Source organism: Syngnathus floridae, chromosome 13 (assembly GCF_059516105.1).
Source record: "Syngnathus floridae isolate MCC-2025c chromosome 13, RoL_Sflo_1.0, whole genome shotgun sequence".
Taxonomy (NCBI): Eukaryota; Metazoa; Chordata; class Actinopteri; order Syngnathiformes; family Syngnathidae; genus Syngnathus; species Syngnathus floridae.
This window is the reverse complement of record NC_142425.1, coordinates 5,964,193-5,983,030: the sequence shown is the minus strand read 5'-3', so window position 1 is coordinate 5,983,030 and position 18,838 is coordinate 5,964,193. Positions and strand designations below refer to the sequence as shown.

The following is an 18,838-nucleotide window of genomic DNA, read 5'->3' as shown; positions in this document are numbered from 1 at the left end:
AACTGTCTTTTTTCTACAGACGTTGATTCATTGCTGTGACTACATCCACTGATAATATAACAAGAGTTTATTTTATTTAAATCTATATTGTTGATGTTTTGTTTTAGTAACCTCAATCACATTTTGTAAAATACACACCCACATTGTATGTTTCAGAGAAGCTGATGGAAAAGTAAACACACTTTTGTAAATAATATTTGTAAGCAAGAAAAATCCTCATTTAAGTTGAGTAAGAAATTGCACAAACTAAAATGGAACATTATGTACACCACAAGTGATTAACATTTCTTTTTGGGCTCCAAATGTTTTTTGTATTTCACATTTATTTCATCTCTGTTCATTAGCTACTTTTAAATTATCTCCTAAACGCACCACAAACATCCTACTCCATCCAGTGGGAAGGCAAACTGATTGAATGGTGAACATTAAATAAATGAAATAGTTAACTAACAAAGCATTGTGCCTATTTAGAATAACACTCAGTCATTCCCTCATTATAAAGACCACTCCATAATGATCCCATTTTGGGGACTCATTCACTGAAATAATCTGCGCCGAGAGCAAATAGCCTGCACCCGGTGATTGACTTTGCCAGACATTTTCTCATTTAACTTGCAGTGTATAAGGGCAATTACAGTAGGTTGACTTTAAGAAGAGAGGATAAGGAAAGTGAATGCGAGAGACAGAGAAAGAATGTTCTACCATAAAAATCACAGTCTGCACAGTTCATATAGCTATAATAATCTATCTCTCGCTCTCCCCCTCTCTCTCTCTCTCATTTTATATATGTAGTATACTATCCTGTGTATCATAGGTGTCAAACTCAAGGCCTGGGGGCCAGATACGGCCCGCCACATCCTTTTATGTGGCCCGCGAAGACAAATTGTACATCGACTGCATGTGTCGATAATGACTTAAGAATTTAGTTCACTTTTGAAAAATAGAGTTATTGCTATCAATTTTTATCTCCATTCATTTTTTAAAACATTTTAACTGTAAAAATTAGTTAGACACCCCTGCTGTATATCATAGATGGATGGACAGATGGACAGATATCTTTACATGTTTTCTATTGTATTTTTCTCATAGAAACATTTCTGCAAAACGTATCCTTTAGTTTTAGTTCTGTCCACAAACACCGCATTTCAGAGCTGTTCTATGAGTCTAACCCATGAGTGACACTGTCTGCAGGATTTTATGAGCTTTTGCATGAAGATTAAAACCATTTACTTGGCACGCCACAGAATATCATAAAGGCACCCATGCTCAGGCCATTTACATCTTTTGCCTCTCCCGAGAAACAAAGGCCTGGATGGCGATGCGTGGTGGAGGCGGCTTGGACCCCATCTGATCCTGACATACGTTGCACAATGTTGCCTGTCTCATTAGGATTCACATTTCAATCACGCTTGACTAGCTGTAAAATACGTGTCAGTTCACATGCGGATGCACAACATGCACATATGGATCCACTTTTACATGGTAATGAGGTCATTTTATAATAAACCTGTGTAAAAAGTCACAGCGAGGGGTCATGTGGGAAGTTGGGAAGAGTTACTCATTTGCACACCATTAGTTGTAGAACTTGCTGATTTAAAACTGAATAAAACACAGTTTGAACTTCACAACCTTATGGTGTCCATGCACGCTATATCACAAAGTTAGAGATCGAGACATATGAGAGGCAACATTCCTCCTGCATGCATGCACATATGCTTGCACATGTGGAATGCTCATCCACGGACCACTGCCATGCATGCATGCACACGTTTTCTGATGGCTCAATACTCAACCAGACGATTAAAATATACAGACTAACAATTGTTCACTGTTGAAATTGTTTAACAAAGATTACAGTTGTTGCATTAGTTTTAATCTTGTTTAATAGTATCATTTTAATTGTTGTAAAAGCGTGAAAAAAAACTAAAACTTAATTAGATACGATTGCATTATATAATATATCTAATAATAACCCATTTAAAACTAGGGTCAGGGTCAAACCAGGGTTTTAAACTAGAGTTTAATTTATAATGCACAGTATCAGTCAGTATAGGTTTTGAGTTAAATCATGTTTTAATTAATCTGAAAAACCACCTCATGACATCAGTCAAGAGATAGTGAGCTACATTCTCATTAAACATTATTCCACTCATATCCAAGCATGAAATGGGGGTTCAGAATTTTGAGGCGGTCCTGTCCTATTAAACATATATAAGAAAAATGATTGCCCTCATGTTAACGTTTTCCATGATCAAGGGGCATCCTATTAATGAAAATGAACAAGTTCATTCAGAAAGCATAGAGAAAAAAAAAATATATATATTTATATATTATATATATTTCACTGTCGAAAAGCTTCCTGCACCTCAGACATAGAGATGAACATCATCCCTCGTTTGGTTATAACACTAATCAACCCCTCATCATCAAACCGGAAATCCAAATCTCAAAATCCAAACCGCGACGGTGGCAGTGATTCCAGCAGCCTGTCCGCCTCACTCACATCTTTATCTTTTCTTCTGTCTTCTGCAGAGAGCACGTACGGGAGAAGGGGCTGCCTGTGGCGTGTATAAGAAGGAAACGTCCAACCTAATATCCTGTCTGGGGTGTCTACGCTCTCCATCGACCTCTATCAGTAGATCAGGTGGAGGGACGACAGAGCTTCAATCATATCTGAGTCTCTTTCTCTTTGCTCTCTTTTTGCATGGAACATGTCAAATAGCATGTCGTGGAAATAAAAGCACATTTGGTGTCATTTAGATTTGGAAACAATGCAGAGAAGATATTTGTGAAAGGGCAGTGATGAAAAGCGGTACTGCACCACGCTGACTGTCGGATATTTTTAAAAATATTTCTATATTTACCTCAACACAATAAAAAATATATTTCTGGAGATACATGTATTTAGCATGACAGACACATGAGTCCAAGTTTAAGTTCTTCACTGAATTATTTTAAAATTCATTCCTTGTGTAGGCACACATGGAAACTGCTAAAGCAATATTGACACAAAATGCCAGAAACCAACACACACTTTTGTAAACAAATCTTCAGCCAATAACTTGCTTATTTAGTCTAGTGCAGACAGCATTTTTTGACAGTTTAATTGAATACATTTTAAATTGGCCGTCTTTCCTATCCCTTTCGGTGACCAAGAAAGAGAAGAAACAAAGCTGTGAAAAAAATTGACAAAACCAGAAGAGAAAAAAAAAGGGCAAAATGATGGGTCCATAACTGCCAAAATCCTATTCATGTCCATCTCCACCCCGCCTCATGTAACCTTCTCATTTTGTAAACTTTGGGAATGTTTATAAAACGTACTAGCTAAATTCTACGTCTTTCTGAATTATGCAACCCCCGTCCCCCTTCCCTCCTCCTAACACTGTCAATTTAACACCAAATTCATACTGACAATGCCAGAATGAGGTCTATTCAAGGGTGTGACAAAGTGGCCATCATACAAAGGCATATTTCAGGGTTTGGGACGTTTTCGGAGTATATTATTACCATAAAATGAATGTTCCAAGACAGAAGCCTGGGTGTGAAACCGTCTTCTTGACATATTGTTTGACATCAAATGGAAAACATTGTCATTTTGTAAGCAAGGATAGTCAAAAATAACTAAATGTAATAATATAGATTAATGATTCTTGGAGGAGAAAATTAAGAACTCATTTAATTTTACAACCTTTCAATCAATGCTGGCATTTACTTGTGTGAAAGAAAATGAATTTGACTTCAACATTTGAAATTATAGCCGTATCGGTTATTAAATACAGATTTCCCAATGGAAAAAAATCATTGACATGACATACAATTAGAGACGTAATTCATCGACCATTATAAGCTCTATGGGAATCTGTGCAGATGGAATAAGCCAAAGTCAAAATCTAGTTAACAATATAATTAGGGCAATGAGAGAAGGATGTATGTATCACCGTAGCAAAGTGGTTACATGAAACCTAGTTAGGCTAAAGCACAGGCTCTAATTAAATTACAATATTGCTCGTGTTGTTTACATTTTTTTTTTTTAACTTTTCCATACACTGTCAGAGGAGCATTTGCAAGTTTGCACCTTTTATTGCTCAAGGTTGCGGGGTGTCACTATAGGTCAGATTATTATTTTTGTGGATGAGTCTTTCTATTTTGTTTTTTCTATTCTTTTTATTTTAAGCATGCTGGGCTAGTCTAGGTATGAGTCGTGGGGAAAGTTACGGGTGGGGGCTAAGGTTTGTGTTTGGGGCCTCTCATACAAAAACCAAAACAAAAAGACAGCCTTGGTCATCAGCATGGGGTGCAAAGTGCAGCTGCCCTGCTAATGAGATTTTAAAACAGGTCATAATGTCCCTTTAAATTGCCCTTACATGGAGAATTATATGCTTCATGCGTTGATTTATTTAAATGTGGAGGGAGATTCGGTGAATGTACTGCATTTGTGTGTGTGTGTATGTGTGTGTGTGTGTTTGACATCAATAGCCCGCAGCAAGGAAAAAAAGTGTTCTCATTTGTCAACTCCCATGTACAATAAATCAATAAAATCATAATGATAATAATAATCATCATCAACCTCATAATAAAAGGACATTGCTAATCCATGTTGTGTATTTAAATTTCCCTGATTTATGAATCAGAAATGAACAAACAAATGTTATTAAAAATTCTAAAACATTTTTTATTAAATATAAAACATTTTTAATGAAAAAACATGTTTTCTATCAATTATGAACCCAATATTTAAGTACAGTATTTATTTGAAGAATATGAAAATAAAGTAAAGAACAAAAGAATATTAGGAACGATTTTGGACTGACAATTGTCCATTTGTCATCAAATTCAAACGCACTAAAAATGTAAGAAAGTAAATGGGGCCTAATTGTTGTTGAAATATCAATTTATGTCAAGGGGTATATTCATTCTAATGTGAGTCAGTTTGAGACATCGACTCGATTCCAAATATTTCAAATCTGTCTTGGCATAAAAATTGAGGCGTTAACTGTTAAGGAGCTTCTGTCAATTTTCTTTGCACCAGTTGGCAGCATTCTATTTGTTGACAATTCTTGATTAAAATTGTCCACCCCAAACATCACACTTTTTTCATTTTGCATTCATAGCTGGAGCTGCAGCAGTACTGTATTATTTTAATTTGATCTGAAGTCCATTTTGCAAGGAAACAAGTCTGACTGAATTACTACTCCGCTCTTACTGCCGAGTAAGTGCAATCCATTACTGGCTTCATTAATTCAAAAGCAATGCACCAAAATTAACATTGCTCTCAAGACTGCTTGATTTACCAAACTCCATGTGGTCATCAAAATTCATGAAATTAGTCAAACTAATAATACCACTCGAAAAATTAGAAATTAAACATTGCTTAATAACAATAAGATTCCAGGCATAGTGTACCATGAGAACACAGCCAAACACACAAATGAGTTCCTTTTCTATTGATCCTCACATCACAAAAAGACAAAAATAGGTCATGTTTTGATATATCCACTGCGTACTTACAAATCAAATGCAAATACGTAGAAAAATTCGGAGGGTGTTACTCGGTCTCACGTCGTTTCACGTCGGGTGAATATCTCAATGTACAAGGCAAGAACGACGTTTTCATTCGTGTGTATGTGTGTGCGTGTGTGTGTGTGTGTGTACATGTGTGTTTTCGGGAGAGGGGACTGAGGCAGAGGGTTACAGGCCTGCATGAAGCCATCCTTTGTACGTATGATGCATGCTCTTTGTGCAAGGAAATTGAACATCAGCATGAGAAAAGATAGCGAGACCAGCATCGCTGATCATTGACACATTGTTGAAAAGGCCCATAGATGGAAAATGACAGCCAGCCTTTCACTTGAGTCAAATCACATACAAACACACCCACACGCAAGCCGTGTGGTAGCATTCATGGCTTTCAGCGTGCTAAATGACATCACTTTGTTGTTAAATAAAAAATCAAAAAGTAGTGCCATAACATTTGTTACATGTCAGTTTTTTCAGAGAAGTAAATGTACTCAAAATGTTCATTGCTGGTCTCTTTGATCTCTCCAGTCTTTTTATAACGTGTGTGTCTGTTTGCAAACAGTACGTGCGTGTTCTTCCTCTGTGTGCATGCGTGTGTGTGTGCATGTGTGTGTGTGTGTGCCAGCATCTGTAGCCGTCTAATTAGAGACTGCGTCTGGGCCAACCTCTTGTTTTTAAGATCCCGTTTCAAAGCCAGATATGGAAAAGTCTTATTTTTGGGCCAGGAATTTGTTGGTTTATCCGCAAAGCACCAATAACTAAAGAACAAGATTCCGACACGAGTGACGTGACGTGTTAGCTTGTCGTCACAAGGTGAGGTTTTGGCGATGGCCTTCCATCTTTATTGTGGTGGATAGTGACACATTCTTCGTAACACTTTGTGCAAAGCTTAATTTTTTTTTTTGGGGGGGGGGTACCAATAAAAAACAGGGCTAGCACTGCCTCCGAGTGGAAGGAAAGATAGACACCCATTGATGTCTGATTGAGGACTCTAAGGATTGAGGATTCTAAATGGTCATATACTTGAAATCAATTCAACTCATATTATTGTCAATGTAGCACACACAACATTTTCATCTCACATCTTACCCACTTGCACCAGTCATAGTACGACACCCCAACATCGATGCCACTGCAAATTAGTAAACTACCTGTGTGGAAACAATGGAATTGATTTATGCATTTTAATTGAGCATTTTATGAGTGGTAGAATGCTGGATCTACGGTTTAACATGTAAGGCCTATGCATGCCTTTTCTCTTTCTTTCAAGAGGCCAATCGTGGACGGACAACAGAACAGTTTAGGGCGTTTCCACTTCTGTCACTGCGTTGAAGAAGAAGATGCTGCTCTCTACTGGCATGTTTTATGATAGCAACTAAACAGATAGCGTCTGAGTCTGGGGTAATTATGTATTAAAAAAAAAAAAACTTAAAGAAATAAATAGGTGGTGAAAGTATACATTGTAATAAATAAACAAATAATGTTTGAAAATGATTTATATTTTTTATTTTAATATTATTTATTTATTATTATTCATTTATTCTAATTAAAATATTTAAAATAAGAAGTTGTATTGTAAAATTATTATTTATTATCTTAATTATTTAACAATGAGCTGTCACCTTACTGAGGTAGAGGCGTTTGTGTGTCCCAATGATCCGAGGAGCTAGGTCACCCATGAGGGGCTCGGCAAACCAATTTATACATTTTTAACCTCATCTACAAATAACTAGGCCCATCTATTCTTGTTTTAAAAAAGCCAAATGTGGCCCTTAGGCACAAATGCAGAACTTGTGTGTTTTTGCTGCAGTACACAGTCATGTGTTTAAAAATCACTTCAGACCGTTCTATATGGATCTTGCACTCTTTTCTCTGATTTCTTCCCACATTCCAAACAAACATGCATGCTCGTTTAACTGAAGACTAAACTGTCCATAATGTGTGGATGTCAGTGTGAATGTTTTGTTTGTCTATATGTATGTGACGAATTGCGGGTGTACCCTACCTTAAACCCAGACTCAGCTGGAACACGTTTTATGAAAATAGATAGATGGATGGTGGCTGCTTCTTCCATCTCATCCAACCACAGAGCCATTGTCTGCAAGAGGCGGGGTGGTGGGAGGGGGTTTAGACAGATGAGAACCAGCCAGGGCACGCCACGCTACTTCACTTTCCTTCTCCTTCAGTCTGACAGGACCTGAATTACAATAAATGATAGCCCTCCTTGGTCACAAAGCGTTTTGACCTACCACCGTCACATTCTGTACTCTCACCCACTGCAACCCCTCTTTAATGGGTCCCACATGGGCGGCCAAGCTCCCTATGGACCCCGCTGGCAGTGAAGGCCGCTCTCACTATAGGGAAAGGCCTGCAGAAATACATTTTTGTGCAAATCTATGCATGTGTCATCAATAGAAGTCACTCATCACTGTCTCGGGATTATTATTAATATACTGGACGACAGCGGAAAAGGGTCATGTATACTTCTGAGTAAATGTAGAGTAAAATAAAGCTTGAGGGAAATTGGAAGTCATAATACACAAGCCGGGGGTGTGGCAACTGCCATCAGTATGTTTTTATGAGCCCCTTGATATTTTTCAGATGACACCTTCATACATTTTTCACCTTCTGACCTGTTTTATTGCTGCAAATCTACATTTAATCACAGTGCCAATAAAATATTTTTTTCCTTAAAGGAAGGACGAGATTGGACATTTGAGGAGAGTAGCTGACCTTCCCACAACCTGCAGTGCAGGGTCAGATGTGTCACCTTCTCATTCGTCATAATATTTGTGTGTGTGTGTGTGTGCACTTGAGTCTTCTCCTAGAAATTCCACACATGCACTTTTAGTGCACATGTTTAGGATTTGTCCCATTTAAAAGTTTTGTGATTACATGTAGTTTCTGAAATCTTCATTGTGCCCAGCTTAGTAAAGTTGGCAAAAAGCACAGAAAGAGTATGTGTGAGTTAAGAGGTATGACAATGTTTGTAAAATGAAATAGTGATGAAAAAATGTGGTGACTTAAGTGGTGACTGAATTGCTTATCTGATCTGATCTGTGTTTTCAGGTCAATTTGTTGCCATAGTGACAGTGAATGGTCAGTGAGAGCACATTACCTCCTCTTGAATGCTCACCATTGCTCAGTTTGCGCAATGAAGGCAGTCTGACAGAATCATTCAGTGACATTACGGCTGGCTGGATGCTGTCCATCTTCCTGATCAATTTTCGAGTCACCTTTTTATTCAAGCTGTCAAAATGTCAGTTATTGACATTTGCATCATCCAGTCACATCAATGGCAACTCCAGGAACAAAAATCTATCACATTACTAAATGCCAATACACACACTAGCAATACAGGTTGATTTATCAGTTGGCTAAACGATTGAGAATTTGAGCTATGGCAAAAAAATAACTTAAAACAGTCTCACACATTCTCTGGGTCGAGGCTCCTCATGACAGACGGTGTTGTAAAATCATTAGCATCCAGAGAACTCTGCAAAAGAAATGTGGATGATTTCAGAATGGAGCCTGTTTTCGCACCCTGCCATGAAATTTCAGATAATCTGTGCACAAAATGTGGAAACAAACATTTGTTGCTTAAAAGGAAAAAAACACAACTTTCACTGGTCATAAAAGTGATTCCAAAATATTATTTGAAATACCACATCGCTCCTACATACCGCTTACATTGCTGTTTATTTTGAAAACATGACCAAACCTGTCACTCTTAACAATTGTTGGTGCATAAATTGTTCTTCAATTCAATTCTTGAATAAGCCATGTGCTGTTCGAAACATGCCTAAAAGGGGATTGTTGGAAATAATGATTTATGCGCTCATTTAGACTTGAAAAAGGTGACGAGTTCGGGACCTACAGGTACCCTTGCCAACAAGCTTTGGTAAATAAATACATGAATAAATAAATAAATAAATAAATAAATAAATAAATAAATAAATAAATAAATAAATAAATAAATAAATAAATGCTTAGATAAATAAATGCTTAGATAAATAAATGCTTAGATAAATAAATAAATAAATAAATAAATAAATAAATAAATAAATAAATAAATAAATAAATAAATAAATAAATAAATAAATAACCCAGGTAGTCTCCTGCATTTTTCATGCCTCATCATAGCAGACGTCTGGGCAAAAAGTGATAAATCATTTGTGAGTATAATTTTGCACTGGTTCTTTGGCATGTTACCTTGTGATTCTTCTCATGGATCTTCAAATTAGTTTGGATACAGAACGGGGTGCACTGAAAATAAGCCTTTGAATGAACAAATATGGTTATATAATTTCAACTACACATACTGTGTATCATTGTTGAATATTGTGAGTTATTTATGCTGCTAGCAGTAAATGCATATTACTAAACTTGTGTACCCACAGTGTGGCAATTTTATATCTGCCGTTAGATGGCAGTATTGTGTCATTAAAGGCTCTCAAATTTAAATACCGTTTTCATAACTCAACTCAACTCAACTTTTTAATAAAAAGTTTTTATGGAACACTTAAAAAAAACAACCGCAGGTGTAACAAACTGCAAATCAAACATAAACCATAATGAATATAAGAAGAATAATGATGATAATAATGATAATGATACTACTACTACTACTACTACTACTACTACTACTACTACTACTACTACTACTACTACTACTAATAATAATAATAATAATAATAATTATTATTATAATAACTCGGATGTGTGAGGGGCATCTAGTTGAAGGGAGATAAGTAACAGTGTGTAAAATTTTTCTAGGAAATGGAACAATTTTAGCAACAATTCAAATTTAGTGCATCAATACAGACTGGTCAAGCCTCACTGTAGTTGATTTTGACTTTGGAATTGTCTAAAAATCCCCTCACCCCAAGCCACCAATTCCGCTTAAGGTACTACCACAGCAAACCTTCCACACCCCGGTCAACCAGGTCCGAAAATGGCCCTGTAGTCTGAACATTTAGTTTTTCATTTGTTTTTTTTATGTCCGTTGCTCAGTTTTTTTCATATTGAGAGTGAAATAGCTATTATGGATAGTATCGCCACGCATACGCCAGTATCAGCCAGAATGGCCGTGAAACTTTCTGAGCCTCCACATGCATGCAGGCGATGCGGAGGCCATACACACTGCTGAGCCATGTTATGGGTAGTTTTGAGGAAATTTAACTGTGATGGATATTTTTCATTTTATTTGAGTCTCAATTTAGTTCTTGATAGGTTAATGATTTGTTTTTCCATTCATTATTAGTATTATTTTTTTTCCCCAGAACTAATTTCTTGGCCTATCCTATAACTATTTTTAATATGGATAAGTGTTTGCTTACTTACTTTTTTATTTATCTATTTATTTGGCTTTAGTATACATAACAGATGAACACATGGGGGTATAACAGAGCTTGCAAACAGCTTTCTTCTATTTTCTATTTAGTTCAATCCATCCAGGGTCACAGATTTGTCTTTTCACTGATTTAGGATGAAAGACAGACAACACCCTTGAGTGGTTGCCAGTCAATCTCTGGGTAATTATGAATGGCACATGGAGTGGAAATCAAACAGACAAATCAGCAATGCGAGCACCTACATCACTATTAACCATAAGAGGCAAACATCCCTAAAGGAAAATAATTAAATCCAATATAGTTTTCATCTTTGCTATAATGAGACACAAGCTATGCAGGGTGCACATCAAGTTGAACAAAAACAGTCACTGGTGGCAACAGTGCTGATCCATCAAGGATAGCTGCTGCACCTTTTACCCTGAAAATTCTGCCAACTCAGGAGGGCAATTAACACCTCTGTAGCCTGGGTCAGAAACAAGCTGAAGATGTCTCCCCTGTGGAAACTGTGGTTGACCACAGAGCTCTTTGCTGATGCTCTGCTTTACATGTTAGAGCTGAACTTGCGTGCACGTGTGTGTGTGTGAGTGAGGCAGAGAGGGAGCGAGAGAGAAGGGAGGGAAACGGTATGAACGGTGTGAGAGCAAAAATAGTGCGTGTGTCGGTATATCTCTGGTGCTTTGCGTCTGGTGGTGTGTGTACCGGGCGCTGACAGGCGATGAGAGATGTGCAGGTAAGGTGCACTGCAGGATAATTATGCATAACCTCTGGAGAGTTCACACTTGGGTATTGAGGGTAGTTTTTGTTTATGTTAGACATTCATCCCCCCCACCACCACCACCATCATTCACATGAATGAAATATCAAATGTACCTCTGTGGCTCGTGCAAGGCTGAAAAGAGCATTCATCTGCATATTAGGCAAGAGGGAAATGTGGTCACGTCTTTGCACTCCAGACACACGTTTCCGAAATTAATATGCGGCCGATAGACTGGGAGAAGAGGTTTCATGAATATTCATCAGACTTAATGTGGATGTCTACAGATGAAATCACCGTCTATTAGAATAAAACAGTGGTAATGTGCTTAATTGGCCGGGGTCCCATGACTGTATAAGGTTTTCATTTTATAAATGCTCTACATGTCAAAGTCCAATCCACCAGCCGAACCACTTGCATATCAAAGTGTCTGACCTTTGATCAAGGAAATTTTCCCCACTCTACCAATTATCAAATGATGTACAACATGTCAGATTCACCTACAGAATAAAAAAAAATTCCATCAGTGTAACATAGCTTCCTTTTCCCGGTGCAAACTGCACAAAGTGAATAAAAAGGGAGTACACAATTTCAACAGTCAGATAATTTTGGAGGCCAGTGGGTTTCAGGTGTTGTTGCCCATGCTCATAAATAAATGCGGGGGAGATTTTAAGGGGTGGTGGGGGTAGCAGACGTCTGCCGGTGGTTGCCATCCGTCACAGCTCCTTTGCAGACTTGTGCTGGAAGCCCAAGAAACCCGAGCCTCTATTAGACAAACACATGCCACTTCCAAAATAACAATGCGCTGTGATAGTGTGAGGACAGTGACTGGAGCTGTGTGCGCATATGAAAGGCATGCTGACACTGATATGTGCTGTACAACATGTTACTAGAAGCTGTTGTGCAGATCAACATTGGCTCAAAAAAAATGAGGTTCTGACATAATTAATTCCGGCTAGAAGTTTGAAAGCAATCGAGTATGAGTATGGGGTTCAAATGTACTTGATAAATGTTTTTGCCAATCAGCTCTCTCCATCCTCATTGTCTCAGTGGTCTTTGTATGTCATTCCTTGTTTCCTTTTACTCTGTCCCGGGGCATTGTCGGTGTGTTATCTCATGTTGTCTAAGTGGAAGTAAGGATGTCCCCTGTGTTATCCAGTACCTCACTTTGTGTTTTAGTTTTTATAGATTCCCCTTCACTTCTGCCCTGCCTTGCATACTTCCCAGCACTTGGTTCTTCCTGCCTTTTGCCCTCACTCAACTACACTACATTAGGTTATTGTGGTGGAGTGACAAAAATGAGATGTTTAACTTCACAAACACAACTGATGTGGAGTATTCATATTTGATTATTGTTCTGATAAAAGGTACTGGGCCTGACTTACCATCTTTTCAAATGTAATTTGGACATCAGCTGGAGGGGGAAGTGTTCTGTCATCTTAGAGCAGGTATCTTTCAGCAGGCAGGATCCTTTCGGGTTCCAGGCGGAGGAAGCAGCCTTGACCAAGCCCTCCTGCTTCATGCAGCTGTCCTGCAGGGGGTAGGCAGTAAATCTACACGAGCAGTTTCCACACGCACACACACAAACACACACACACGCATAGGCACACACACGCACACACGCATACGCACACACACGCAAACACAGATTGGTAGACATGGAATTTTTTTTGTGTTCATTTCTCAGTAAAAGCAATAAAGTGCAGGCCATACTCACTTGAATTACTTTGTACTGATTTAGAAAAAAACTGTAGACACATTGCATTTGCAGTTGCATAAATGTTTAGACCAAATTGGGCTTTTTATTTTTCGAAGCAGTTTTATAGGAAATTGAACTGAATGTTGGAGCAGACATTTAAAGTTACCTAGCCTACAATGTGCTATTGCGCACACACACACACCACACACACCACACAGGAGGAGCGGAGACTGCGCTCCCCCTGAAGGCCTGACCTCTGATTTTCTTGTAGTTGCTCAGATTTACAGGTGCCACCGACCTTTTCATCACAGGAAGTCCCTGGCTTGCCTGGGCCTTTACTCATCATCTCCGCTTCTTCCATCCATTGCTCTTTCTTGTCCCACTTTTGGTTATTTTCAGCCATCTCAAACACTGTTAAAAGTGTTCTCAAATATTTTCTAAGCCATATTCTCACAGGATGAGTTGGAAGGAGAGTAGAGTTAATCCACGAGCAAACAAATGGAGTACGAAGATGACCCAAACTATGAGAGAATAAGAATACATGTAAAAACAAAGGTGCTTGCTACAAGGCTAGGAAACATGGTGGATGGCTGAGCAGATGATGGTGAAAATTTGAATAGAGCTCTAAAAGTCAATAAGACATGATAAAAACGGAAGGAGAATAAAAGGAAAACCTTTAAATGAATTAATAAATTAGTAGGTAGATAAAAAATCTGAACAAATACAAAATATACCAGTCAAAACCCATCTTTTATAATTACACTCTTTCCAAGAGCATCAGTTAAACAGTACATCCATTTTATGAGCTTATTGACTGTCTTTATAGGTCTTCAGTCACAGGACGGTTGTGGCCCGGCCCACCAGAAAGATTAGTGAAAATAGCCTCTTATACCTAAAAGCCAATTACACCTCCATTCTTGTAATAATGAACTCATGAACCCAGCTCAATTGAGAAATCGGAATCAATAAAGACAGACTGAGAAGACAAGTGAGCCAGCTTCAATATCAGCTAAGGGAAGCTTCCACAAACAAAAATTTATTTGGATGTCAATAGACTCCGCATGAATCCGTCTCACCCGAGCACACTTGGCTTGTGTTCCTTATTTGCAGAGATAGATAGTGATAGAAATAGAACACAAATTCAGCTCCTTAAGATAGATATTTATAGATGTTTTTCAGCAGGATGTCATTTTAATGACAAAATAATTCATCTTTGATTCGGGTCGCCATTTGGAAATTGTTCATAATGCAACTATTACTCCCTACAAACTGAACCCAAAGATTCAGAGGTCCTGGGAAGATAAGTTGTTCACACAAAGAGGCACGCGTGCATACACACAAACACACCTACACACACACACACACATTGCAAGAGAACTAAGTGGAACCTAACCCGAAATGGGATCAAAGTCCATTAACCCCTGTAGTCCATTAAGGAGAATTAATTTGCCTGCATATCAAAACGCTATTAAAAGACTGAGGTCAGAGTCAAACGGGGCCAAGATGCTATTGATTTTGGAGTTCACATGTCTGCGCAGACAAATGGAATTCCGTACACAGACATTGCCGTCTTACATCACTGTAAGTCAGCGGGAGACGGACATGAGAAAATTGTGCTGACAATAACAAGTTAATGCGTGACATCAAACTGTAATTACATCACTAAATGTTTACACAGCACGTTCTTGGTCATTAAGGAACTTTTTTTAATTATCTCTTCAAAACTTTATTATTCCACTTGAATGAAGGGATGCTGGACTGGACTGACTTTTCCGGTCCAAATGCTGCTTTTTGTTTTGCACTTTCCAGTAAGCTCACTGTGTGCCAATTCGTGGAATTCTATTGACGCACCCTCGCCTTCTTGATGACACACATCCAAAAGTTCCATAGTTCCCATTTCTGAGTTTGATGTTTGTGTGCCATTTTAAACAGAGATAAGATTATTTTGTAAACACATACACACTGTGTTTAACGATGCAGGGCCTCAGACCATTGAAAGTTTCCTCTGATGTGGACTTTATTGTGCTGCTTGTCCTTTTTCCTGTTAAACACTACCTGGCGCCTTTTTCCTAACATGGGGATAGTGGCACGGGATCCTCAGGATGGGACGTAAGCGATTTCAGCACTTCCTTGCGTCATCTGCCCCTTTCTGTCTGTAGTGTGACTCTTGCATGTTTTATTGTGAGGCCTGGGTAAGGGTAAAAACAAACAGGAGCCCGGGTTGGAAGCTTTGATCTCCCGTTTCCTGGTTCATTTTTTACGTCGGTTTCTCACAGAGCATTTTTTGTTCTTTCACTTGATTACCATACACTTCCTCACACATTTTCAGTGCGAACTAAAAGACAATACGTTGCAATATAATGGTCTCATCTTGCAGGAAGCTATAAAGGCCTTTTGGGTTATTGTGTCCAATGTTTCTTTGCATTCTGCGCCTCATATAAAGTCATTGAAGAGCAATACAACATGAAATATGGATCTTGCTTGCCGGCAAAATGCCCACATTTCACATTGTCGTGGGTCCTATGGGGATTCTTCTTACTATGTACCTAACCAACAATTGAAGAGAGCTTACTCAAACGTGTTGCTTGTCCGTTACAATGGTTGCAAGTCCAGAGGCTGGAAATTAATCAGAGTCCGGCGGTGGGTCCGACTATTGGGATGAACAGCTGGTCCCTCCCCTTGACCCATCTGGTCTAGAAGCTCAGATCGAATAAAAAAGAAAAATTAAAAAACACCTTTAGCAGAACTGCTGTTGTATTTGCCATGATGCTAGACATTGTTAGTTAGGCTTAAAGCAGGGCCTGGCTCGTGTCCCAGCTTGAGTTTGATATACGATACGAGAGTGTCTAGGAGAATGTTAGACACCAACCACATTTGAAACTTTCCGGTTTCTTAACTGTGAGTTCTCTTAAGGGAAACACTTGCTGCCCTCATCCTTCCTGGATTGCTGACAGCATTTCAGGGTACTTAATTCAATTCAGCATCCCACATATTGAATATCTACATGATACTTAGAATCTTATATTGGACATCATATTGTCAAAAATATTTGCTCAACTTAAACAATTATATATAGAATAAGTTTACTTTAACTTTACTTTAATTATAATTATATAATTCTTGACAAATTTAGATTGATACATTTGTAAGATTTATATAGTTAGTGAGATTTGCTTTTGTAGGCCTTAGTAAATAAGGAATTAACAGCAATTTATACTGAAAGATTTTTTTTAGATGTTTGACTTGTTTTCTTCATCCAAAAGTGGGGAAAATATTAACGATGCTACCAAAATCTGGGCATAAAATAAAGACTTATTCTAACCGCCTATGTACTCTAATGACGAGATTTTTGGCTAGTGTGCCAAATGTTATGGAACAGACCGAAAGAGTTTTTACTTCAAGTGGAGTTCTTTCAAAGTCGGACCAGTCACCTGTCATTACACATTGCCTTGCATCTGCCAGTCAGGTTCTGGTATCAGAAGCCGTTTAGAGAACATATGGTGGGATCTGAGTCACATCACTTCCTGACCACATACACAACACATGTGAAATAATTGGAGCATGTTTGGGGGTATTTAGACAGACATACGAAGAATAAAGGCTCCTATCCAACATTAAACGGCTGAGGGGGCGAAAGTGTCAAAGAACTGGACAGATCGAGTGGGTAGTCTGGCCAAGTGCGTGTTTGAATGTAACAGTTGGGGCGCTGATGACAGAGTGGTCTTTGGGAATTTAAGAGTGAGGGCTCAGAAGTGGGTGTTTCCCCCGACTCAGAACTTTGCCAGGAAGGAAGGCTTTGGCTTTCAAAGCATCCACAGCTTTATTTATATTACATATTTTCAACGCCAGCACTCTTTTCAAAGGCAGGAGAGGGATGTTTTTCAATTTTCAAAACTTTTTGGGCTCGTGTCTTTTTCCCTTCACTGTCCACGATAATCTATTTGTTTCCGGAGTGTGTTTGACAGAAGTCTGCATGGGGGATTGTCAGAGTAAAGTCAGAGTAATCAACATTGTGTAATTGTTTTTTGTGCCTCACCTGTTGCCCAGTGGGGGAAAGAGAACTAAACTATTTGAACAATAGTTGAAAGGTCTGTGTGATGAAAGATGTCATCAACACACCGAGGAGACGTTCAGAACTTTTTGTTAAACTACCCTTTGTTCTTGTTTTATTATTAAAACCAAATGCAATGTGATACATAAACCGAAAAGTTTTCCCAGGACGAGGCACCCGGTCCGTCGTTAACCATCATTAAGACAAGACAGCTACTGATAAATTAGTCATCCATCAAAGGCTCCCATATCATCTTGTGTCCCCCGATCATTATTGGAAGCAAACAATTGTGTCGCCTGGTACTCGGTCAAACTCCCACCATGTCCCATTGCAGCTTCCTCTTGGGGATGAGACACCCACACAACCAATCAGTATCCGTGCCTCAGTGGAATGAAACAATCAAAGATGAGGGTCCACTCATCTTGTACAACATGTGAAGAAAATGTCCAGCTCCTATACTAGATGCATGGAACTTCCTGATATGCAATTAGGTAGATGGTGGTCTTAGGGAAAGAAAAATGCACAGAGGCTTCTGGTATATTTTGATGACATACATAAATCAACAAGTTGCAAATTATTTTTATACATTTCAGAGTTAATAATGGAGACCTGGCTTATTTAATTTATTTAATTATCTTATCTAATTGACTGAAAATATTTCAATATTCTGCTACGGGTCTATGAATCACTGTATGGTTTAGGTTCTGAATACATTAAAGAAATTCTGATTGAATGTAAATCCAGTAGAGCGCTTAAAAACCTTTTATTCCATATATTTGATTAATTTTGGTCTTTTTAGCATTTTTAAATCAATTTCAGAGTCTTTTGCTAATTTTAGAAATTTACCTTAATTTCTTAATTTTCACGCATTTATTTTCTTTTCTTCTACTAATGTGTTCATTTGTCGACTATGTCCATTATTGCAGTAGTTTTGGTCAAATTTTGGTCATCTCGAAATTCTTGGTTCTTATGAATATGCATTTATAGGGGGAAAGAATGAGACGAGATGGCTTGGTAAGACACAGAATTGGGACTCAGCAAAATGGTGACATCAGGTACCCTTTAGCTCCTGTTCCCATCGGTGGGATACTTAATTAATTAAGAGGGGCTTGCCAGTTGTCCTGGGACTCTGGGGTAATCATACAGGGGAAATAACAGCATGTGGAACTGTGTGGCAGTAGCAGCGAGAATTCCCTGATGCTGTTGTCATTGTTGATTAATTTGTCTGTATAGATCCTGACACCATTATGCTTGTGTCCCGTGTTTCATTTCATCACTGTGTGGGAAGTGTGTGTGTGTTTAGAGTGAATCACAGCGTGCCTGCTATTAGTGTGTTAACATGCCATACAATGTGTAGCAGCAGCAAGCGCATATAAACAAGATGGTGATGCCTGATAAGAAAGGGGACATTCCTGGTGACAAATGTATGATGGCGTCCTGGGACAGGGTGGCAGCGGGTGGCT

At 38.5% G+C, this 18,838-nt stretch overlaps 1 protein-coding gene and 1 long non-coding RNA gene across 4 annotated transcripts in view; one reads left to right on the top strand and one right to left on the bottom strand.

Moving 5' to 3' along the window:
- ankle1 (ankyrin repeat and LEM domain containing 1) overlaps nt 1–2,883 on the top strand; it is a 73,491-nt gene extending 70,608 nt beyond the window's left edge. Inside the window, exon 12 of one of the 2 annotated variants that reach the window (XR_015862165.1) lies at nt 2,533–2,883. The gene's annotated coding sequence lies outside the window, so the exon portion shown is untranslated. The remainder of the gene's footprint in view (nt 1–2,532) is intronic. The other variant, XR_015862167.1, reaches the window with a different exon arrangement.
- Nucleotides 2,884–8,396: 5,513 nt separating this feature from the next.
- Nucleotides 8,397–18,838, bottom strand: part of LOC148388312 (uncharacterized) — a 28,271-nt gene continuing 17,829 nt past the window's right edge. The window contains exons 6-8 of one of the 2 annotated variants that reach the window (XR_015862022.1): nt 13,011–13,156; nt 8,949–9,013; nt 8,397–8,766 (exon numbers count right to left, since the gene is read on the bottom strand). This is a non-coding gene — a long non-coding RNA (uncharacterized LOC148388312). Of the gene's footprint in view, nt 8,767–8,948; nt 9,014–11,546; nt 12,366–13,010; nt 13,157–18,838 lie in introns of those variants that run through there. The other variant, XR_015862021.1, reaches the window with a different exon arrangement.